This window comes from Salvelinus alpinus, chromosome 28, assembly GCF_045679555.1.
Source record: "Salvelinus alpinus chromosome 28, SLU_Salpinus.1, whole genome shotgun sequence".
Taxonomy (NCBI): Eukaryota; Metazoa; Chordata; class Actinopteri; order Salmoniformes; family Salmonidae; genus Salvelinus; species Salvelinus alpinus.
In genome coordinates, this window is record NC_092113.1 from 7,663,088 (window position 1) to 7,688,087 (window position 25,000).

A 25,000-nucleotide genomic window follows, 5' to 3' on the forward strand; every position below is an offset into this window, starting at 1 on the left:
ATGTCCACACACACACACACACAATCAAAATCAAACTCTTTCACCTCTTTGTCCTCTGACAGCATTTATTTCAGTGAACATACTGTAGGCTACTTCATTACAGCACCTCAGTAACCTCCCTGTTGGCACACCTTCACTAATACAGTATGACTCTCTCTGTCGTTCTCCTTCTCATTCTTTTTCCCTGTCACCCTCCATTTTTTTTATCCTTCTTTTTTATCCTCCTTCCTTCTCTCTCTCTCTCTCTCTCTCTCTCTCTATTCCCCTCTCTCTCTCTCTCTCTCTCTCTCTCTCTATTCCCCTCTCTCTCTCTCTCTCTCTCTCTCTCTCTCTCTCTCTCTCTCTCTCTCTCTCTCTCTCTCTCTCTCTCTCTCTCTCTCTCTCTCTCTCTCTCTCTATTCCCCTCTCTCTCTCTCTCTCTCTCTCTCTCCATCCCCTCTCTCTCTCTATTCCTCTCTCTATCGATGAGCAGTACGGCGGTGGGTTCAGAGGGAGAAAGAGAGAGAGGAGGAAACTCAATAGTGTGCAGTTCTGAGGAGCTCCAGTCTCTCTGTGGGTCAGTGAGGAAGATGTTAAAACACAAGTGGGGCCCGGACCCCCAGGAGATGGACGGTCGGTGGCCTCATGCTTCCAGCACACGGTCATCTGCTGCTCTTCCCCATATCTAGTTCCCCCGAGGCTCATCACCAGTAGCCAGGACATATTGAAGTCATCAACCGGACTAATGTGGACCTGAACTCTGAATCACTGTATCTCTGGCTCTACCTGTTACTTTCTGTTACTTTCTGTTAGTGTTGCCCCCTAAGCCAACCCCATCAGGCTTGGCTTACACAGGTGGTTGACCTTTGACCTTAGGGGGGTAGGCAGGGAGTGTGGTCCCAGTACAGACCGTTTAACCGATGGGAGGGATGGAGAGCCTGCCAGATGGTTAGTTCATGTATCCACAGGCCTATCTGCTGACAGATGAGCTGGAGGCCTCTGTGTGTGTGTGTGTGTGTGTGTGTGTGTGTGTGTGTGTGTGTGTGTGTGTGTGTGTGTGTGTGTGTGTGTGTGTGTGTGTGTGTGTGTGTGTGTGTGTGTGTGTGTGTGTGTGTGTGTGTGTGTGTGTGTGTGTGTGTGTGTGTTGGGAGGTGGAATATTATTCTGAATGTTTCTCTATTATCCACTCAGCAAGCCTTCAAGGCCGCAGAGACACACAAAGACACACACACACACACACACACACACACACACACACACACACACACACACACACACACACACACACACACACACACACACACACACACACACACACACACACACACACACACACACACACACACACACACACACACACACAGACACACACACACACACACACACACACACACAGACACACACACACACACACACACAACAAACACTGTTCTTCAGGCTGCCTGACAGGTTTTTGCTGCAGGCATACATTTTTAAGACACATATCCTAGAAACTGTCACATTCTCTGAGCGTACCCTCGTCTCTCTGAGGACAGAGTTGATACAGGTCCATGGAGGGTCTACCTGCCTTCCATTCCCTTATACATCACCCCAGACCTCTCTATAACGAAGGTCCGAGACAGTCCCAGAGCACTGGCGAGCAGATGAACACACAGGCCTGTATCTGAGTCCCAGTAGCTCTCAGGCCTGTATCTCAGTGATATATCACAGTCCTGTATCACAGTCCTATATCTCAGTGCTATATCACAGTCCTGTATCACAGTCCTACATCACAGTCCTACATCACAGTCCTACATCACAGTCCTATATCACAGTCCGATATCACAGTCCAATATCACAGTCCGATATCACAGTCCGATATCACAGTACTATATCTTAGTACTATATCATCAGTCCAATATCACAGTCAAATGTCCTGCATCGGAGTCCCAGTAGCTCACAGTCCTATATCAGTGCAGGAGTCAGTGTATGGTCTCAGCACAGCAGAGCATGAATTCTGGGTATATTGATTTGTTAAGACAGCAGGGCTCTCGTCAACTCTCAGCTCCCAGAGCCGAGCCGAGCCGAAAAGAGAGGGACCAAATGTACCACATTGACTCCCACACAGAGTACTCTACTCACACTCAGCTACATCTAAGTTATGCAGGGAACCTCTCTGTACGGACCTGTACGGGTCTGACACGCTTGTGTACAGATACACCACAGAAAATCGGCCATGACTACGTGTTATGTGTTTAAAGGAGTGGCAACTTAGATGTTAATGAGTAGGCTGCAGAGATGGCATCATTGAAAGGGAGGGTAGGGTCCGTAGTAAAACACACACACACACACGCATGTGTACGGGCACATTCAGAGTGAGAGTGGGGTTGGGGGGGGGGGCAGAATCAAAGTACTTCAACTCCTGTCCTGAGATATAAAGGAGAGGCCGGGTCCCATTGTCTCCTTAAGCTCCTATCAGTTGAAGGGTACTATTGTCGGCCCCTTGAAGCACTATAACACATCCGCCCTGAGCTCTGAGCTCTCCCCACACACACCACAATGCATCTTCATAAAAGCCTTTAGCCGCCCGACACTTGTATTCATTTCAGCTTCAATAGCCACGAAGCCGCATGAAGCAGCCCCTGCCAAGAGCTGTGGATTAAACACAGAAAGAGAGAGAGAGAGAGAGAGAGAGAGAGAGAGAGAGAGAGAGAGAGAGAGAGAGGAGGTAGAAAGGGAGGGAGACTCATTGGGAAGAGGGACGTGCTGTACTGTCAAAAACACCCAAAATAGAAAAGACACGGACAAAGTCCCTCCTTCAGGAAAGAGATGTATGAAAAAGTGAGGTCAAACGGGTACCAATCCCAAATCAATCCGAACAACAAAACGAGAGGTGTGACTAAATACAATAGAGGAAAGGGAGCAGGGAGGGTGTGAGCAGAACATTTACTGTTGCACCGTGTATTTCAGCCCGGCTGCCTGCGCTATGCGGGGGGGGCGAGGGAGAGAAAGGAGCCGATTGTTCTTGGGGGAAAGAGTTTGGCTGGCCCCCGACCAACAGCCAACAGCCTTAGCCTCCTGCGCAGGACTAAATAAAAGCAGAGGAACAGAACACAGTGAAAAGGCAGCACTCACATGAAGAGGTTTAGGAGGCGAGAGAGTGACACAGAGAGCCTGACGGCCGGTGACTGGTGGCTTTTGCTCCTGTGTACCCGCCCTGAGGGGAGAGAGAGCCAGGGAGGCTGAACGGAGAGAGGCAGGGAGGCTGGGGGGAAAGAGGGGAACTAGAGTCAGGAATGCAGGAGGGAGAGAGGGGAGAGAGAGCCAGGGAGGCTGAGTGGAGCGAGGTAGGGAGGATGAGTGGAGAGAGGCAGGGAGCCAGGGGCTCTCGGCTGGTGCCTGATTGGTGTCTGGATCCCAGACATTTGGCCAAAGTTTGGACACACTCAGAGAGCAGCCGACTTTAGCTGTCTGAGTGGAGGAAGTCCAAAGCCCTAAATTCCCCCAAAGGAACTCACCTCTCCTTCTGTATCCAGGGCAACCGCATTCCCTCTCAGCGTCCACCTGACCCAGTAATGGTCCAAAGCACAACGTGTCCCACGGATACCTCCTCAACACTACTTTCCAACAGGTCGTCTATCTATTCCAGGACCCTAATCTGTGCTCCTCCTTCTGTTTCTCAGTGCGCATACACACTTATTGACTCATTCACACATCGCTATATACACCGTTTCACACACATTTACACACACCCCCACACGCTCTCCAATATACTGTATTGAATCCACACAAACCCCAGAGGTGGGATAAGAAATCCTTCAGAAGAATCCACAGAATGGTAACGGTAGAGTCCTCTCTGAAACAGTAGGTGTACCAGCCTCAGGGGGACACAGCAAAAGAGAGATGCATAAAAGCCGGGGGGAAATCCAGTGAGTCAGTCAGGCAGTGCAGGCGAGGCTGGTGGGTGAAGAGATGAGACGAAGCCAGGCCCAGTATTCCAAGAGTCAGCTGGAGCAGCAAGCACTGCAGTCCACTCAGAAAAGCATACCTCTCCACCATGCACTTCACTATGAAGAGGAACAGAGCCAGAGCACAGGGACTCAGAGTGAGAGGTGGACGAGAATAATGGACTTAATTCAAGAGCAGCGAGAGAGAGAGTGAGAGAGAGAGAGAGAGGGGGGGGGGGGGTGTGAGGGAAGAGAAGGTGGGAGTTAAGAGGAGGGAAGGGGAAAGGGGCAGGGAAATGTGCTGCTGTTGGGTGAGTGTGGGAGAAGTGAGAGAGAGGCAGTAGGGGAGTTCTCCTTTTGATATCTTAGCAATCCAGGGCTTAAGATGTGCACCGTTCATACACCGTATACACACAGCTAACTGGACAGATAGGAGGGACCACAAGCCAGGTCCAAACCGTCTGTCTACGAGTCAGATCTTATTTTAGATCGAGGTCACTGCACACATACATGGTAGATTGGCACATCCCATACACTCAGGGAAGACGAATACTACCTACAGTAGTCATATGCAGGTATCATGAGTAGTAGGGCTCCTACTACTACTGAAGACGTGTATATGGTATACTATCCACTAGTATCTAGGTGCATACGTTGTGTAGAGGATGTGAGGTCTAACACACAAACACACACAGGTATATTCAAGAATGCCTAGCACATCTGATGAGATATGTCTGCTCCTCCCTGAGCCGTCTGGGGCCAGGCAGTGTGTGTGTGAGTATGAGTGTGAGTGTGAGTGTGAGTGTGAGTGTGTGTGTGTGTGTGTGTGTGTGTGTGTGTGTGTGTGTGTGTGTGTGTGTGTGTGTGTGTGTGTGTGTGTGTGTGTGTGTGTGTGTGTGTGTGTGTGTGTGTGTGTGTGTGTGTGTGTGTGTGTGTGTGAGAAGGAGGGTCTGGCAGAGTGCCAGGGAGGGTTGTCAGGTGCAGCCCCCGCTGATGGTATGAGGGACAAAGGGAGAGAGCAGGCACAAAGATGCCCCTTCCCCTCCGCCCCGCCCCTGTCCTGCCCCTCTGTCTCTGGACCAATGAACCCCCTGATGGGCGCCCTCCTGACCCCTCTCTGTGACCATGGCAACCCCTCCCTGGTGAGAGGGACTTTGGGTCTCCTGTTGTCTTGTTGTCCTTCTGCCCTCTACATCATAAACTTATCTTATTACCACTCATCCTATAGTCATCCTGAAACCATCCTATAGCCATCCTATAGCCATTCTATAGTCCTCCTATAACCATTATACAGTCATCCTATAGACATACTATAACCATTCTACAGTCATCCTATAGCCATCCTATAGCCATTCTATAGTCTTCCTATAGCCATCCTACCATAATACAGTCATCCTATAGCCATCCTGTAACCATCCTATAGCCATTCTATAGTCCTCCTATAGACATACTATAACCATTCTACAGTCATCCTATAGCCATCCTATAGCCATACTATAACCATTCTATAGTCCTCCTATAGCCATCCTATAACCATTCTACAGTCATCCGATAGCCATCCTATAGCCATTATATAGTCCTCCTATAGCCATCCTATAGCCATTCTATAGTCCTCCTATAGACATACTATAACCATTATACAGTCATCCTATAGCCATCCTATAGCCATTATATAGTCCTTCTATAGCCATCCTATAGCCATTATATAGTCCTCCTATAGACATCCTATAACCATTATACAGTCATCCTATAGCCATCCTATAGCCATTATATAGTCCTCCTATAGCCATCCTATAGCCATTCTATAGTCCTCCTATAGACATACTATAACCATTATACAGTCATCCTATAGCCATCCTATAGCCATTATATAGTCCTCCTATAGCCATCCTGTAACCATCCTATAGCCATTCTTGTCGGAACTAGAAGCACAAGCATTTCGCTACACTCGCATTAACATCTGCTAACCATGTGTATGTGACTAATACAATTTGATTTGATTTGATTTGATCCTATAGCCATTCTATAGTCCTCCTATAGACATACTATAACCATTATACAGTCATCCTATAGCCATCCTATAGCCATTATATAGTCCTCCTATAGCCATCCTGTAACCATCCTATAGCCATTCTATAGTCCTCCTATAGACATACTATAACCATTCTACAGTCATCCTATAGCCATCCTATAGCCATACTATAACCATTCTATAGTCCTCCTATAGCCATCCTATAACCATTCTACAGTCATCCTATAGCCATACTATAACCATTCTATAGTCCTCCTATAGCCATCCTATAACCATTCTACAGTCATCCTATAGCCATACTATAACCATTCTATAGTCCTCCTATAGCCATCCTATAACCATTCTACAGTCATCCTATAGCCATCCTATAGCCATTCTATAGTCCTCCTATAGACATACTTTAACCATTCTACAGTCATCCTATAGCCATCCTATAGCCATACTATAACCATTCTACAGTCATCCTATAGCCATCCTATAACCATTCTACAGTCATCCGATAGCCATCCTATAGCCATTCTATAGTCCTCCTATAGACATACTATAACCATTATACAGTCATCCTATAGCCATCCTATAACCATTATACAGTCATCCTATAGCCATCCTATAGCCATTATATAGTCCTCCTATAGCCATCCTACAGTCATCCTATAGTCCTCCTATAGCCATCCTATAACCATTCTATAGTCCTCCTATAGCCATCCTGTAACCATCCTACAGTCATCCTATAGTCCTCCTATAGCCATCCTGTAACCATTCTACAGTCATCCTATAGTCCTCCTATAGCCATCCTATAACCATTCTATAGTCCTCCTATAGCCATCCTATAGCCATTCTATAGTCCTCCTATAGACATACTATAACCATTCTACAGTCATCCTATAGCCATCCTATAGCCATCCTATAGCCATACTATAACCATTCTATAGTCCTCCTATAGCCATCCTATAACCATTCTACAGTCATCCTATAGCCATCCTATAACCATTCTATAGTCCTCCTATAGATATACTATAACCATTCTACAGTCATCCTATAGCCATCCTATAGCCATCCTATAGCCATACTATAACCATTCTATAGTCCTCCTATAGCCATCCTATAACCATTCTACAGTCATCCTATAGCCATCCTATAGCCATTATATAGTCCTCCTATAGCCATCCTGTAACCATCCTATAGCCATTCTATAGTCCTCCTATAGACATACTATAACCATTCTACAGTCATCCTATAGCCATCCTATAGCCATACTATCGCCATTCTATAGTCCTCCTATAGACATACTATAACCATTCTACAGTCATCCTATAGCCATCCTATAACCATTCTATAGTCCTCCTATAGCCATCCTATAACCATTCTATAGTCCTCCTATAGCCATCCTATAACCATTCTACAGTCATCCTATAGCCATCCTATAGCCATACTATAACCATTCTATAGTCCTCCTATAGCCATCCTATAACCATTCTACAGTCATCCTATAGCCATCCTATAACCATTCTACAGTCATCCTATAGCCATTCTATAGTCCTCCTATAGCCATCCTATAGCCATTCTTCAGTCATCCTATAGCCATTATATAGTCCTCCTATAGCCATTATATAGTCCTCCTATAGCCATTCTATAGTCCTCCTATAGCCATCCTATAACCATTCTACAGTCATCCTATAGTCCTCCTATAGCCATCATATAACCATTCTACAGTCATCCTATAGCCATCCTGTAAGCATCCTATAGCCATTCTATAGTCCTCCTATAGACATACTATAACCATCATATAGTCCTCCTACAGTCATCCTATAGCCATCCTATAGTCCTCCTATAGCCATTCTATAGTCCTCCTATAGACATTCTATAGTCCTCCTATAGCCATCCTATAGCCATCCTGTAGTCATTATATAGCCACTCTACAGTCATCCTATAGTCCTCCTATAGCCATTCTATAGTCCTCCTATAGACATTCTATAGTCCTCCTATAGCCATCCTATAGCCATCCTGTAGTCATTATATAGCCACTCTACAGTCATCCTATAGCCATCCTATAGCCATTCTATAGTCCTCCTATAGCCATCCTATAGCCATTCTATAGTCCTCCTATAGCCATTCTACAGTCATCCTATAGCCATCCTATATTCATTCTACAGTCATCCTGTAGGCATCCTATAGCCATCCTATAGCCATCCTATAGCCATCCTATAGGCATACTATAGCCATTCTACAGTCATCCTATAGCCATCCTATATTCATCCTACAGTCATCCTATAGGCATCCTATAGCCATCCTATAGGCATTCTACAGTCATCCTATAGCCATCCTATAGTCCTCCTATAGCCATTCTATAGTCCTCCTATATACATTCTATAGTCCTCCTATAGCCATCCTATAGCCATCCTGTATTCATTATATAGCCATTCTACAGTCATCCTATAGCCATCCTATAGCCATCCTATAGGCATACTATAGCCATTCTACAGCCATCCTATAGCCATCCTATAGCCATCCTATAGCCATCCTATAGGCATCCTATAGCCATTCTATAGGCATCATATAGTCATCCTATAGCCATCCTATAGGCATCCTATAGCCATTCTATAGCCATTCTATAGGCATCATATAGTCATCCTATAGTTATCCTATAGTCATCATATACCCATCCTATAGCCATTATATATGGTAAATCAGCCCTGGTATAACAATAGTACATAGAGACAATGTCCTGACCTATCGGGTAGAAAATGTCCTATCTAGAAACTAAAATAGTTATTCTGCTGTCCCCATTGGAGAACCCTTTGAAGAACCATTTTTGGTCCCACGTAGAACCTTTTTGGGTTCCATGTAGGACCCTTTCCACAGAGGGTTCTACATGGAACCCAAAAGGGTTCTATGTGAAACCAAAAAGTGCTCTCCTTGGGACCAAAAAGGGTTCTCCTATGGGGACAGCCGAAGAACCCTTTTATTCCTAAGAGTGTATGTGCTGTGAAATGACCAATAGTGCCTTGTTTCTGTATTCAATTGTCTCAACCTTACTGGTTAACTGTATCCAATCTAAAAGAATGTCTGGTTCTGGGTTGGAAAAGGAATCTTTGTTTGTAAATCACACAGCTTGTTTTTTCAGTTGGGTCGTGCGAGCGTCGACGCTGCGTTGAGTTGAGGTTACTGTCACAACCAATTAAGTCTCCCTATCCTCCCGGCACGTCACACGTGCGCAATATAACACACAACAAGACTCCTCCAGTCAGTCAGTCCCTTCCCGACATAAAAAACAAACACCTCGTCTGGCCGTGTTGTTCCCGAGCACCACAGCTCATCTACCCTTCCCAGCAGCAGCACTTACTCACGAGTACTGTACAGTAACACGTTTCGAACACAACCTCCCTGAATGAGAAGACCGCATGGCCTTGCTGCTATTCCAGTTTCAGCTGTTCTGCCTGCGGTTATGGAACCCCTACCTGTCCCAGACCTGCTGTTTTCAACTCTTAATGATCGGCTATGAAAAGCCAACTGATATTTATTCCTGATTATTATTTGACCATGCTTGTCATTTATGAACATTTTGAAAATCTTGGCTTTCTCTAATTCTCTCTTTCTTTCTCTCTCTCGGAGGACCTGAGCCCTAGGACCATACGTCAGGACTACCAGGCATGATGACTCCTTGCTGTCCCCAGTCCACCTGGCCTTGCTGCTATTCCAGTTTCAACTGTTCTGCCTGCGGTTATGGAACCGCCACCTGTCCCAGATCTGCTATTTTCAACTCTTAATGATCGGCTATGAAAAGCCAACTGAAAATTATTCATGATTATTATTTGACCATGTTTGTCACTTATGAATATTTTGAACATCTTGGCATAGTTCTGTTATAATCTCCACCCGGCACAGCCAGAAGAGGACTGGCCACCCCTCATAGCCTGGTTCCTCTCTAGGTTTCTTCCTAGGTTTTGGCCTTTCTAGGGAGTTTTTCCTAGCCACCGTGCTTCTACACCTGCATTGCTTGCTGTTTGGGGTTTTAGGCTGGGTTTCTGTACAGCACTTTGAGATATTAGCTGATGTACGAAGGGCTATATAAAATAAACTTGATTTGATTTGATTTGATTTGATTTTGATTTGATTTTGATTTGATTTGATTTGATTTGAAGACCGAGCGCCATAGTCTGACATGTGATGCCTGATTGGCTGGTTATGTGGTTAGGCTGCTAGGATTCTTGTAGATAGTGGACGGGTAATCATGTGATTATGTATAACGTCTAGAAATAGGTCAAATAAAATAAAATCTGAATTTATTGGTCACATGCACAGGATACAGTCGGTGTAAACAGTACAGTGAAAGCTCTTCCTCAACAACGTAGTCATACTAAATCATATAAAATAAATACAAACGAGAAAAGAAAAAAAGTAGACATAAGAATAAAATAAATACCTACGAAAATAAACACAATATACAAGCTATAATACAGTCTGACCAAAATGACCCAAGGGTCACGGGCCAGAAGGATCAGTTGGATTACATCACATTATTTCACCTTTATTTAACCATTATTTAACCAGGTAGGCTAGTTGAGAACAAGTTCTCATTTACAACTGCAACCTGGCCAAGATAAAGCAAAGCAGTGCGACACAAACAACAACACAGAGTTACACATGGAATAAACAAGCGTACAGTCAATAACACAATAGGAAAAAAAAGAAAGTCTATATACACCGTGTGCAAATGGCGTGAGGAGGTAAGGCAGTAAATAGGCCATAGTAGCAAGTAATTACAATTTAGCAAATTAACACTGGAGTGATAGATATGCAGATGATGATGTACAAGTAGAAATACTGGTGTGCAAAAGGACAGAAAAGTAAATAAAAACAATATGGGGATGAGGTAGGTAGATTGGATGGACTATTTACAGATGGGCTATGTACAGCTGCAGTGATCAGTTAGCTGCTCGGATAGCTGATGCTTAAAGTTAGTGAGGGAAATATAAGTCTCCAGCTTCAGCGATTTTTTGCAGTTCGTTCCAGTCATTGGCAGCAGAGAACTGGAAGGAAAGGCGGCCAAAGGTGGTGTTGGCTTTGGGGACGACCAGTGAGATATACCTGCTGGAGCGCGTGCTACGGGTTGATATTGTTATCGTGACCAGTGAGCTGAGATAAGGCAGAGCTTTACCTAGCAAAGACTTATAGATGACCTGGAGCCAGTGGGTCTGGCGACGAATATGTAGCGAGGGCCAGCCGATTAGAGCATACAGGTCGCAGTGGTGGGTGGTACAGTGAGGGAAAAAAGTATTTGATCCCCTGCTGATTTTCTATGTTTGCCCACTGACAAAGAAATGATCAGTCTATAATTTTAATGGTAGCTTTATTTGAACAGTGAGAGACAGAATAACAACAAAAAAATCCAGAAAAACACATGTCAAAAATGTTATAAAATGATTTGCATTTTAATGAGGGAAATAAGTATTTGACCCCCTCTCAATCAGAAAGATTTCTCGCTCCCAGGTGTCATTTATACAGGTAACGAGCTGAGATTAGGAGCACAGTCTTAAAGGGAGTGCTCCTAATCTTAGTTTGTTACCTGTATAAAAGACACCTGTCCACAGAAGCAATCAATCAATCAGATTCCAAACTCTCCACCATGGCCAAGACCAAAGAGCTCTCCAATGATGTCAGGGACAAGATTATAGACCTACACAAGGCTGGAATGGGCTACAAGACCATCGCCAAGCAGCTTGGTGAGAAGGTGACAACAGTTGGTGCGATTATTCGCAAATGGAAGAAACACAAAAGAACTGTCAATCTCCCTTGGCCTGGGGCTCCATGCAAGATCTCACCTCGTGGAGTTGCAATGATCATGAGAACGGTGAGGAATCAGCCCAGAACTACACGGGAGGATCTTGTCAATGATCTCAAGGCAGCTGGGACCATAGTCACCAAGAAAACAATTGGTAACACACTACGCCGTGAAGGACTGAAATCCTGCAGCGCCCGCAAGGTCTCCCTGCTCAAGAAAGCACATATATATGCCCGTCTGAAGTTTGCCAATGAACATCTGAATGATTCAGAGGACAACTGGGTGAAAATGTTGTGGTCAGATGAGACCAAAATGAAGCTCTTTGGCATCAACTCAACTCGCCGTGTTTGGAGGAGGAGGAATGCTGCCTATGACCCCAAGAACACCATCCCCACCGTCAAACATGGAGGTGGAAACATTATGCTTTGAGGGTGTTTTTCTGCTTAGGGAACAGGACAACTTCACCACATCAAAGGGACGATGGACGGGGCCATGTACCATCAAATCTTGGGTGAGAACCTCCTTCCCTCAGCCAGGGCATTGAAAATGGGTCGTGGATGGGTATTCCAGCATGACAATGACCCAAAACACATGGCCAAGGCAACAAAGGAGTGGCTCAAGAAGAAGCACATTAAGGTCCTGGAGTGGCCTAGCCAGTCTCCAGACCTTAATCCCATAGAAAATCTGTGGAGGGAGCTGAAGGTTCGAGTTGCCAAACGTCAGCCTCGAAACCTTAATGACTTGGAGAAGATCTGCAAAGAGGAGTGGGACAAAATCCCTCCTGAGATGTGTGCAAACCTGGTGGCCAACTACAAGAAACGTCTGACCTCTGTGATTGCCAACAAGTGTTTTTCCACCAAGTACTAAGTCATGTTTTGCAGAGGGGTCAAATACTTATTTCCCTCATTAAAATGCAAATCAATTTATAACATTTTTGACATGCGTTTTTCTGGATTTTTTTGTTGTTATTCTGTCTCTCACTGTTCAAATAAACCTACCATTAAAATTATAGACTGATCATTTCTTTGTCAGTGGGCAAACGTACAAAATCAGCAGGGGATCAAATACTTTTTTCCCTCACTGTATATGGGGCTTTGGTGACAAAACAGATGGCACTGTGAAAGACTGCATCCAGTTTGCTGAGTAGAGTGTTGAAGGATATTTTGTAAATGACATCGCCGAAGTCGAGGATCGGTAGGATAGTCAGTTTTACTACGTGAAGCTCCGTAAGGCCATACTACCCACAACTAAGGTGGAAAAACAGGCTGCCTAAGTATGATTCCCAATCAGAGACAACGATAGACAGCTGTCCCTGATTGAGAACAATACCCGGCCAAAACATAGAAACAGAAAACATAGAAATAAAGAAACTAGAATGCCCACCCTAGTCACACCCTGGCCTAACCAAAATAGAGAATAAAAGCCTCTCTATGGCCAGGGCGTGACAAGGAGGCTTTGTTGCGGAATATATACTACGGAAATATACTACTGTCACATTTAGAATGATGGAAAAGGGGTTCTAACGTGCATTCCAAAATATAAGGGCGCCGGTAGCTAAGTAATATGAGTTTAGTCACTCAGCTCCAATAACAACAACATTTATGGCATAAGTACAGCTTGCATATAGCTGGACTGTCCTTCCTTATGACATCCCTCATATAGCCATGTTCAGACGCCTGTGAAATTCACAACAGCAAATGCCAGCAGGATGACCAAAGGGGCAATGAGGGCATGTGGGTGATTTGGCCATCAAACAAATAATTGAAATAGTGATCAGCTATTTATATATAGGCTTGCATGCATAAGTACACAGAGGGGTAGAGGGAGGGCAGAGAGAGGGCAGAGGAAGAAGAGAAAGAGGGCAGAGGCCGGAAGGAAGGGGATACCAGTTCCGCTCGAGGACAGTTTCCCAAATATGGCTGCCAGGAGCGGCTAGCTAAGCCGTGGCTAATGTCCGTGAGCTCTGCACGACATAAAACTATTTATTGGACTAAGTGGATCATTAGCACCGTGGTGACCGCAGTCATTCCGCCAGCTGTGTAACCTCGCATTATCTCATCACAACACCCACGCCCGATTGGCCCAGGACACAGAGGGACACTGATTGGTTGACACTGGGCCATTCAAGCAGACAGGCAAGCCAAAGGCCTGGTCATAAATGACTCAGGACGTTTATGTTGTTTTTATTACGGCCAGAGCCAGGGCACAGAAAACAAACGAGATGAGGTCACTACCGCCCAGGGAGGGTTGAAGGATTAAACAGACAGAGTGCTCAGTGTGCTAACGATAATGTGACGTGACTGAGTGTGTGTGCTGCCTTGACACAGATTTTAACCTGGAGCCACAATTCATCCTCTGTTTTCATGAGCAATCCATTGACAAAGTTAGCTATAAAGGCTGTAACTGCCCATAAGAACTCTCACTTTCCTCATCTCTCACTGTTCAGCTCCCTCTAGACTTCCACTTTCTCCACTCCCTCACGCTCTCCATCTCTCAATCTCTCTGCCATGATGTGGGTATCCTGGGGGTCATCTACAGTATGCCATGGGCTAGGAGACCACAGGGATAATCCCCCAGTTAGCAGGGCCATGCTGGGGGCTAGGAGACAAGGGGACAGGGCCAGCCTGGGGTGGGATCTGATCCCCATCCCCTTTGATGTGTTCAGGCTCTGGGGTGGGAGTTGAACCCTCGTCAACCCCCCCTCTGACCAGGTACAGAGGGTCACAGAGTGGATTAGAGCACCTTTAAACATAACAGGGGCTTAGTGTCACGACCCCCCTCCCCCCACCCTCTACCCTCAACCAACCCCAACCCTACTCTCCTCCACCCCAGTGGTGGTTCTGGGGGAGGGGGGGGGGGGGCAGGGGGGGCCAGTGCCCCTGTGACAACAATCTTGGACCCCCTTGTGGCCCCCCTAAATGTGGAGTATGAAATCATTTTTACAGAACTAATTTTTGCTATCATTCTTTTTTTACATCCGTTATTAGACAGTGGCAATGCGGAACATGGTCTTTTGCCTGCTAATGCCTGCAATGCAGTGAAGAAAACGATATGACAAAAATAACGTCTAATGTAACTGGCCCCTCTAACAGTACAACTGGCCCCAGCTTGGCCCCCCCAGTTGAAATGGTCTAGAACCGCCACTGCTCCACCCTCCTAAATATTCACAGTCACAGGGGTGGGAAATCTGCAGCAGGTCCCCTCTGGAATGTGGTTCAAAGATCTCCCTCATTCCCACAACTGGTGGTTAAATATACAGCTGGCTGCTCCTCGCTCTCTGAAGCACAGGGCCCTGCAGCAGGTGATGACGGCATCTTGATCTGACGGGGAACGGAGACGAAACATGGGAAATCACCTAAGAGATGTTCAACTCTTACCACCCACAGGAGACACACCTTGCATTAGGTATACCACCTCATTCACAAATATATCGTTCGCTCCTACAGACAGCGAGTCACTTAGCATCGAGGCGTTCAGTTACTGTTTGATTGAACGTTAGAATGGGCAAAACGAGTGACCTAAGCGACTTTGAACGCGGTCTGATTGTCGGTTCCAGTATCTCAGAAACGACCCAGCCTCCTGGGCTTTTCACGCACGACAGTGTCCAGGGTTTACCGAGAATGTTGCGACAAAAAAAAAAATCCAGTCAGCGGCAATCCAGTGGGTGAAAACAGCTCGTTGATGAGAGAGGTCGAAGGAGAATGGCAATAACAGTGCAAGCTAACAGGTGTGCCACAAACAGGCAAGTCATGGCACAGTACAACAGTGGAGCGCAGAACGACATCTCAGAACACACAACTCGTCGGTCCTTATCACAGACGGGCTATTGCAGCGACCACACCGGGTTCCACTCCTATCAGCTAAAAACAAGAACAAACAGTTCCTGTGGGCACACGATCACCAACACTGGACAATTGAGGAGTGGAAAAACATTGCCTGGTCCGGCGAATCCCAGTTCCTGCTGCGTCATGCTGATGGCAGAGTCAGGATTTGGCGTAAGCAGCATGAGTCCATGGCGGTACAGGCTGGTGGCAATGGTGGAATAGCGTGGGAAATGTTTTGCTGGCACACGTTAGGTCCCTTGATTCTGGAGACAAATGGGGGGTCTGACCCGGTGCTAGATGGGTGTACCTAATAAACTGGCCACTGAGTGTGTAAGTGAGTACATACACACGTGCGCTAGCAAGCACGTACACCTTCCACTACCCACCCTCCGGCTCTGGCACCTTCATGAGACGGGATTATGTTTGATTGACAGCAACTCTCAGCAGGCTTCCCCAGGTGAAATGACACTAATACGGCAGCCTCAGCGCCAGCTAACTCTGTCTCCTCGCTCTTTCATTTCCTCCCATCAAGCCCTGCTGCATTTCTCACAGGATTATGGGCTGGAGGTGTTGAGGCCACACTGAGGCAGGCAGATTGGGAGAGCTCTCTCTCTCTCTCGTTGTGTATTTCTTTTGTCTTTCTCTCTCTCATTCTCTTTCTCTCCCTTTCTCTCTCTCTTCTGTCTCTTTCTTTTCTCTTCCCTACCACTGTTTCTTCCTTCATCTCTCCCTCCCTCCACTTATTTTCCCCACATCCATCTAAGAAGCTGGAAAGTGCTCTCTCTCTCGCCCTCTCTCTACTCTCGCTCTCTCTCTCTCTCCTTCTCCTGTTCACCTAATTTTCCATCTGGGAGGGTGATGAACTTCCAAACCTCCCTCTGCCCTCTCCCTCTCTCGTCCAGGCCAAACTCTGTGGCCCTGATAGGAGCAGAAACACACACACACGCAGACGCACACGTACACGCACAAAGTATGTGAAAGTCATTCTGTCAGCTTAATATAACCAGCTGCCATACAGTCAGAATGACATACAGCCACACATTGAAACACACAGTGAGAACTATCCGTGTAGAAAATGCCTAAAGCACACTGTAAAGCTATACTGAGGATTTGTAGCAGTGCAACAGTGCTCTGAAGGCTCCACAGGCTGCAAAGCTGTCCTGATGATCCTAGTTATCCCCATTCCCTACACTGCAGGCAGGCAGGGCTGTCTAGTTAAGGCCAGACCAGACAGGCGATGGCAGAGCAGGCCAGCGAGACGCTCATCCTGATGGGCAGTGATCCGGGCAGACAGGCTGCTTTCAGCACCACTCGGAGAAAGATTAATAACCACAGGCTCTGGAGCCACAGCAAGCCACCCCTGGGGAAATCTCCCTGTGTGTGTGTGTGTGTGTGTGTGTACCCGAGGGAAATCTGAGAAAAACGAGTTGTCAGACAGGATGAACAACTCTACTGAACCCCACTACACAGTACTACAGCAACATGGAAATATAGTACATTAGTATTACCAATGCATATTAGAAATATGTCCAAATGCACAAATGGCCATGCAAATGATCAGAACTTTGAGACACATACCATCAACAGTGCACACAGATTTCTGTTTAATTGACAGACATGTAGGAAATTCAGAAAGATTCACTCACACTTCGCCCACAATGCAACCTCCAGCCTGTGGCTAACACTGTAAGAGGCAGATGAAATGGTTGATTGGCATTTTTTTTTTTATATATATTTGGGCAATAAAAGGTCTTCTGCTCACACATACACACGAATGCATGCGCACACACACACAACAAGAGAGGGAATTCCTGTGCGCTAGGTATGAAGTGCTGTCTCGCCGGGGCAGAAATCCCCTCCATTAAAGTGTAATTGAAGGCAACCAGAAGCCAGGGCCGATGATGGATGAGGTGCCCAAAAGGAGGAGAACATACTGGGGGAAAGGAGGGGCTCAGACCCCCCACATCCACCTCCAGCTCCACCTTCATACAGCTAAATTAAAGAGGGCAATCATTAAACTGCACAGCCACACAGAGAATGCCAAAGCACAGTACAGATGTAGGATCTTAATTTGAGCCTGTCTTCTAAAGCAGGAAAATAATCCTGCAGCAACAGGAAATGTGAATTATTATTTTTCATAAATGGAAATTGCAAACTTGAGAAGCCTTCTGTTGTCCTGCAACAGTGTCACGATCGTCTTGCTGAGAGAAAGTGGACCAAGGCGCAGTGTGTGCAAAATACATTCTCTTTTATTGTAGAGAAAGGAAAAAAACACGCAACAAACACTATAACAAACGAATCGTGAAGCTAATGACGTAAGTGCACACACATGCTACAAACGTACAACATAGACAATTACCCACATTAACCTCGTGCCTATGGCTGCCTTAAATATGGCTCCCAATCAGAGACAATTAATGACATCTGTCTCTGATTGAGAACCATTCAGGCAACCATAGACACAGCTAGACACCTATACTAAACACAAACCCATCTACTCTACTTAACCCCCTAAACCATACAACCACCCTAGACAATACAAAAACACATACATTCCCCATGTCACACCCTGACCTAACTAAAATAATAAAGAAAACAAATAATACTAAGGCCAGGGTGTGACAAACAGGGTGATCAAATTAATATCCTACATCTGTAGCACACACAGATTTCTGCAAACAACCAATGCACACACATGTACCCAAGCTCAAGAACAGACACTGCCACACGCACGCACAAACCTATGCACAAACACATGCAAAACCGCAGTGCCCTCCACTATTTGCTCTTTTGACAGGAAATTGACAGAAGAAAGGTGAGTGATTCACTGTTGCCAGCCCATGGAAACACCCCATTGGAAATCACCCTATATCAGACGACCAACAGCTGTCATTAACATAGCCCAAAATCAAAGAGAACACACACACACAGAAACACACAAAAACACTAAAGCTAAGACAATAAAAACGTAAAGGATGTCTGGAATCCATGTAGACTTGTACAGAACACGCAGCGCCTTTTTCATCTGATGCCAAGGATAGATTGATAAAACAGCTTTCCTTTCACAACACACATAGGCCTGCGCACGAAAACACATGCAGAGTCTGCTCATGGAGTATTAGCTGTTACAGGAATACTATTACATTGTCCTTCTATTCTCTCTTGACCACCTTCTCTCACTTGACCCAGTTTTCTGACTCTCCACTCCCTCCCGTTGTCTCTCTCCCCCCTTCCGTCCCTCCCTTAGGTTACAGGTATCCTGCCAAGAGCAGAGTCTAGTTTAGAGGAGTGTTCTCAGTTAAAGACTGTTAGTCCGTCCACGAGGCCAATTCTTCTGTCATCTGCTCCTTGCCCAGCCCAGCCACTCCTCCTCCTATCCTCCGCTCCGCTCCAGGCCAATGTGTCAGAGGAAAAAACAAAGCTGTTCAAACTTTGGGACACTACCAGCAGTAACCTGATGTAAGAGTAGGGGGAGAGAGAGAGAGAGAGAGAGAGAGAGAGAGAGAGAGAGAGAGAGAGAGAATGAGAGAGAATGAGAGAGAATGAGCGAGAATGAGCGAGAGAGAGAGAGAGCGACAGAGAGAGAGAGAGAGAGAGAGAGAGAGAGAGAGAGAGAGAGAGAGAGAGAGAGAGAGAGAGAGAGAGAGAGAGAGGAAAGAAAGGGAGAGAGAGTAATACTTCCTTTCTTCTTAACCCTGATTTAGACACTGGGTAAAGAAACATTAGTGACTGCCAGTACCCTACTCTAAGTACATCCACAGTGGGACAGTCCACCAAGTACAGACATACATATCCTGTTGCCATTGCCTTTCTCAGACATACTAACTCATTCCAGCCAATGTTGGTTCACCTAGATACACTGTGCCTTCTATGCGACAAGCTGGCTTATGTGCTCTCACTAGCTGGAACTGTTGCTGTCTTTTACTGTTAAGTTGAACCACCTGAGCATCCATGAAAGTCAGAGAACATTCTAGAATATTCCTGCCATCATACTGTACCTGTCACTAATCGAGACCACTACACCTAGTAAAGAATCCAGAGAGGGGCAGTAAAGTCAGCCAGGTTAACCGTGATACAAGTCAGTATTCGACCTCCATCCATGTCTGAGGACGTCGGGAAATTACGTGGAAACCGGCCACTAGGGGCAACAGCGAGTGCTGTTACCGTCAAGTAGGTGTTGGTTTTGCTAGGGCGTTGTGGACAGGGATGGCTGATAAGTATAAGTATAAGCATCTGCCAATGGTTCAAATCCCGCAATAGAACGTATTTTGTTGTTGTTGTTTTTAAGCCTATCACAAACTTGAACTCTTACCTTAACCGTCCGCAGTTAATGCCTAAACTTAACCGGAAACACTTTTGACGTTTGAGAAACATGGATGAACGTCTAATTTTGACGTGAAACTGTGAGAGCTGGTTGAGTGAAGTAGACTATCCCACAGCTGACTAGAATAGCTACTGTCGTACAGTAGAGCTTCCATCCCAACTGGCCGATGTGTCACTCACTCAGGCACACACAGCTGCTGTCCATTTTGTGGGATTCTCCCGTTCTGACTCTCTGTTTTTCTAACTCTTTCATTCTTCCTCTTTCCATCTACTTTTCCCTCCCGTCTCTGACTGTCTCTCCCTCTTTCACTACCGCCATTCTTCTCTTTCTAAATGATCTGTGTCCTAAGGGGAAAAGAGGGGAAAAAATAAAACACTCCTAAACATAAAAATACTTATTGGAGGGAAAACACAGTAATGAACGTTTTATTTTTTCCATAGTGAACTCTTTCTTAGCGTAACATAAACATACAGTACACGGCTCAGACCGCAGGCTAATAAATCCATAAAATATAATTGGATGCACACGACCTCACATAACCCTATGACAAAGCTGGCCAGGGGAACATTGAGGACACATTCTGGGTTAACTCTGTGCAGCGACATACAGTGAGCATGGCTTGCCTCCTGCGGGACAGGCAAACCCCAGAGCTGCAGATCTCAGCATGGTAATCAATCACAGGTCTCCTCTGTCACAGGCAACACACATTTTACCAGACAGACAGACAGTCCTATCCAGAGTAACTTACAGGAGCAATTAGGGCACATCGGCAAGCTTTTTGCCTTGTCGACTCAGGGATTTGAACCAGTGACCTTTCAGTTACTGGCCCAATGTGCTTAACCACTACGCTACCTGCTGCCTCATGTGGGCAACAAACGTATACACGGTCTGGCCTGGTGGCAGATGCAGCATACGGCACACTGTCTAAAGCTGAGTAAATACATCACCTAATCATCTCTAAACACATGTAGGGCTGTAGGACAGACTTCTGGGGGAAAGGGGACTGGAGTACAGACAGACAGACAGACAGACAGACAGACAGACAGACAGACAGACAGACAGACAGACAGACAGACAGACAGACAGACAGACAGACAGACAGACAGACAGACAGACAGACAGACAGACAGACAGACAGACAGACAGACAGACAGACTCATATGGGATATCCATAGAGGAAGCCTAAAGAGGGATGACAAATGCACACAGAGAGAAAGATGGATAGAGATACAGGGAGGGATAGAAAGATGGCCCAAAGGAATAAGCACAGGAAAGAGGAATAGCTCTTCTCACAAATCACCTCTCCCCCCCCTCTCTTTTCTCCTCCGCTCACAAACACACCGTCACCTGCGCAATCCATTGAGCCAAGATAAAAGAGATACTTGCCGACTGCCAATCACATATAATGGAGGCCTCAGCTTGAGCCAATGGGAGGGCCGGATGTCTTAATAAATCTGCGTTGAAGTGTCCCTGAGGGGGAACAGAGGATAGGCTGGGATTACCTCTCCCTAAAACCACTGGAGCATTTAAAACAAACACACACTCATACCGACGACAACATACATGCACTGACACACACACACACACACACTTCCTATGACCGTGGTGACTAATGAGTGGAATTATGACTTGGCCGCTCCTCGTCGTTCCCTCACGGTTCCCCCAAAGAGGTGTGTTTGCATTACGGCGTTCGACCACCACTGTGGAGCTGAACAGTAGGGTGTCATGGTCACGGTTAAACCAGCTCAATCCAACCATACGGTCAAAGCAAACTCATTCCCCTGCTGCAATGCTGCAACGCCTGCTGGGACGGCCCACAGAGTCCCAAACCTTCCCTGCCCCTATCCCAAGCCCAACTCTCACCGCCTGAACCCCCCCTACACCCCCTGATACTGACCTCTACCTGCACATACAGTACACCCTCCCCCCCACCCCCACCCCCACCCCCACCCATGCTCTCCACATGAGTGACTCACAGAGACAGACACGCATGCCGGAGCCCTGGGATCCTAAATGGAATCTGAGACAGTTACTCTCTGAGGGTAAAACCAGAAGTTACATTTCTCTCTTTCTCCAGGTTTGGTAAATAGAGAACGGAGAGACACACACGTTACACATGCATGCGCACATTCACACACGCAGCCACACGCACACACACACACACACACACACACAGAGAGAGAGAGAGAGCCAGCCACGGTAGGGTCTGGTGTCCCAGACACAGAGACAGACAGACAGGGGAGGGGGACAAGGGGACAGTGGTGTGGAGCTATCAGTCCCCCTTCCCAATGAAAACAATACAGAGTAAATGTGCTCATACTGAACCAACACGCACTAATTGGCTAATCACTTATCTACCCGACGCTAATTGACTTTTTAATTGAGCCTATACTGTAATTAACCGTTTCAATGAATCCGGTTAATACTGTCCCAATGTATCTCTCCTATTGTCTAGTCTATTCAGTCAATATGAGACACAATGGTCATACTATTTCATTGTTATTTTCATATAGAAAACTTTTTTATTTTGCAGTTAGTTCTGGAGTAAATTCACATATTTGGCCTAAGTGGGAATATATGATTTAGTGTTGTGTTGCATAAGGTAATGTCATACATGTTGATTAGACAGACTCCTAGATGTGAATGGTATATCTATTCACCCAAGGCTGAAAAACAGCAAAAGAACATTGGCTGAGCTGGAACACTAGCACGAGTCCACAGCAAACGAATGGAATCGAACGTCCGCAGAGCCTGTTTGGACTGGAGTGACGCTTAGAGTTCCCTTTTGTCTAAATGGCACCAAAAAAAATGTGTCCCTTTTTATTTTACCACTACAATCTGTTCGTCGGACGAAACTGGAAAAAAGTGACTCTTGTAGAACGTAAACATCCGCACCTCAACTGTGCTTATGTCTGCGTGATGAGGAATTAGGGAGAAAATGAAAACGTCTGACTAAATCTGGTCTCGTGATCAATGACAAATGAGCACGCTGCCCAGACTTACATAATTACAAAGAGGAGATTCGCCTGATTAAAATGGTGCCCGACTTCCAAAAATATAAATATACACATTGTGAGATATTTGGCAAAATAGACAGACATGCCTCTCCATAGGAAAACAATGAGGGGAGCTCAGCGTTCCAAGGGCAAAATGTACTTTGGGGCTAGCATTTGATGACAACCGAGCTCGCTGCCCAGACTTACATAATTAGAAAGAGGAGATTCTCATGATTAAAATGGCATCGGACTTGAAAAAATCTAAATATACACATTTTAACTATAAACAACGCGAGCAGGTCTCATCGCCAACATTAGCAAAGCAGGCATTGTGACGTTGAACAATAAAGCGAGTTGGTGCCACGGTGCTCAATAGAACTAATAGGAGCTGGCAGGGGGAAAAATGCCCTAAAATAAGGCCTGTTTTTTTCGTGGTTACTTCAAAACAACGGGAAGCAGCTGGGACATATGATCATATTATGAAACTGGGCTCCACACCGGATGCAGTGAACTAGTTTTGATCAGAAAACGCTTTGATAAAAATGTCATGTGTCCAGCCTAGAAATGGTCCATTCACGAGACAGACCAGACGCACAGCAGGGTATCTGAGTAGTGGGAATCACAGGTAACACACACACAGACACAGACAGAGACAGAGACAGAGACAGAGACAGAGACAGAGACAGAGACAGAGACAGAGACAGAGACAGAGACAGAGACAGAGACAGAGACAGAGACAGAGACAGAGACAGAGAGAGAGAGAGAGAGAGAGAGAGAGAGAGAGAGAGAGAGAGAGAGAGAGAGAGAGAGAGAGAGAGAGAAAGAATACACATTAATATTCCAACATAATTTACACAGAACAAAGCATACATGCACAGTTAGTGTTTATGGAGGAAAGTAAATGGAGTGTCCCATGAAGAGACCCACGGAGCTGCTGATAACCAAGGCTGGACCCAGGTAGAGGGGAGAGGGGTAACAGAGGAGGGGTACCTCCATCTGCCTCCACACGGTACTGAAGGCTGAGCCTCTAGTCATAAAGGACCTGCTCATGAAAGTCTGCTGTTCGATAGAGTGAGATTAGAGAGTTAAGGGCTTTGATAGCGCTAAAGGTTTACCACCACTAGAGTGTGTAGTATGGAACAAGTTGTAAAGATAAGGTTGACTTAGTCATTTCATCCCTATGCCACATATATACAGTGGGGAGAACAAGTATTTGATACACTGCCGATTTTGCAGGTTTTCCTACTTACAAAGCATGTAGAGGTCTGTAATTTTTATCATAGGTACACTTCAACTGTGAGAGACAGAATCTAAAACAAATATCCAGAAAATCACATTGTATGATTTTTAAGTAATTAATTTGCATTTTATTGCATGAAATAAGTATTTGATACATCAGAAAAGCAGAACTTAATATTTGGTACAGAAACCTTTGTTTGCAATTACAGAGATCATACATTTCCTGTAGTTCTTGACCAGGTTTGCACACACTGCAGCAGGGATTTTGGCCCACTCCTCCATACAGACCTTCTCCAGATCCTTCAGGTTTGGGGGCTGTCGCTGGGCAATACGGACTTTCAGCTAACTCCAAAGATTTTATATTGGGTTCAGGTCTGGAGACTGGCTAGGCCACTCCAGGACCTTGAGATGCTTCTTACGGAGCCACTCCTTAGTTGCCCTGGCTGTGTGTTTCGGGTCGTTGTCATGCTGGAAGACCCAGCCACGACCCATCTTCAATGCTCTTACTGAGGGAAGGAGGTTGTTGGCCAAGATCTCGCGATAAATGGCCCCATCCATCCTCCCCTCAATACGGTGCAGTCGCCCTGTCCCCTTTGCAGAAAAGCATCCCCAAAGAATGATGTTTCCACCTCCATGCTTCACGGTTGAGATGGTGTTCTTGGGGTTGTACTCATCCTTCTTCTTCCTCCAAACACGGCGAGTGGAGTTTAGACCAAAAAGCTATATTTTTGTCTCATCAGACCACATGACCTTCTCCCATTCCTCCTCTGGATCATCCAGATGGTCATTGGCAAACTTCAGACGGTCCTGGACATGCGCTGGCTTGAGCAGAGGGACCTTGCGTGCGCTGCAGGATTTTAATCCATGACGGCGTAGTGTGTTACTAATGGTTTTCTTT

The 25,000-nt window shown here is 45.9% G+C and overlaps 1 protein-coding gene across 3 annotated transcripts in view; it reads right to left on the minus strand.

Moving 5' to 3' along the window:
- LOC139557064 (semaphorin-3B-like) overlaps positions 1-25,000 on the minus strand; it is a 79,226-nt gene that overhangs the window by 22,068 nt on the left and 32,158 nt on the right. The window contains exon 1 of one of the 3 annotated variants that reach the window (XM_071371392.1): positions 3,753-4,097. The exons of 1 other annotated variant lie outside the window; for it this stretch is intronic. The gene's annotated coding sequence lies outside the window, so the exon portion shown is untranslated. Of the gene's footprint in view, positions 1-3,476; positions 3,711-3,752; positions 4,098-25,000 lie in introns of those variants that run through there. One more of the 3 variants, XM_071371393.1, reaches the window with a different exon arrangement.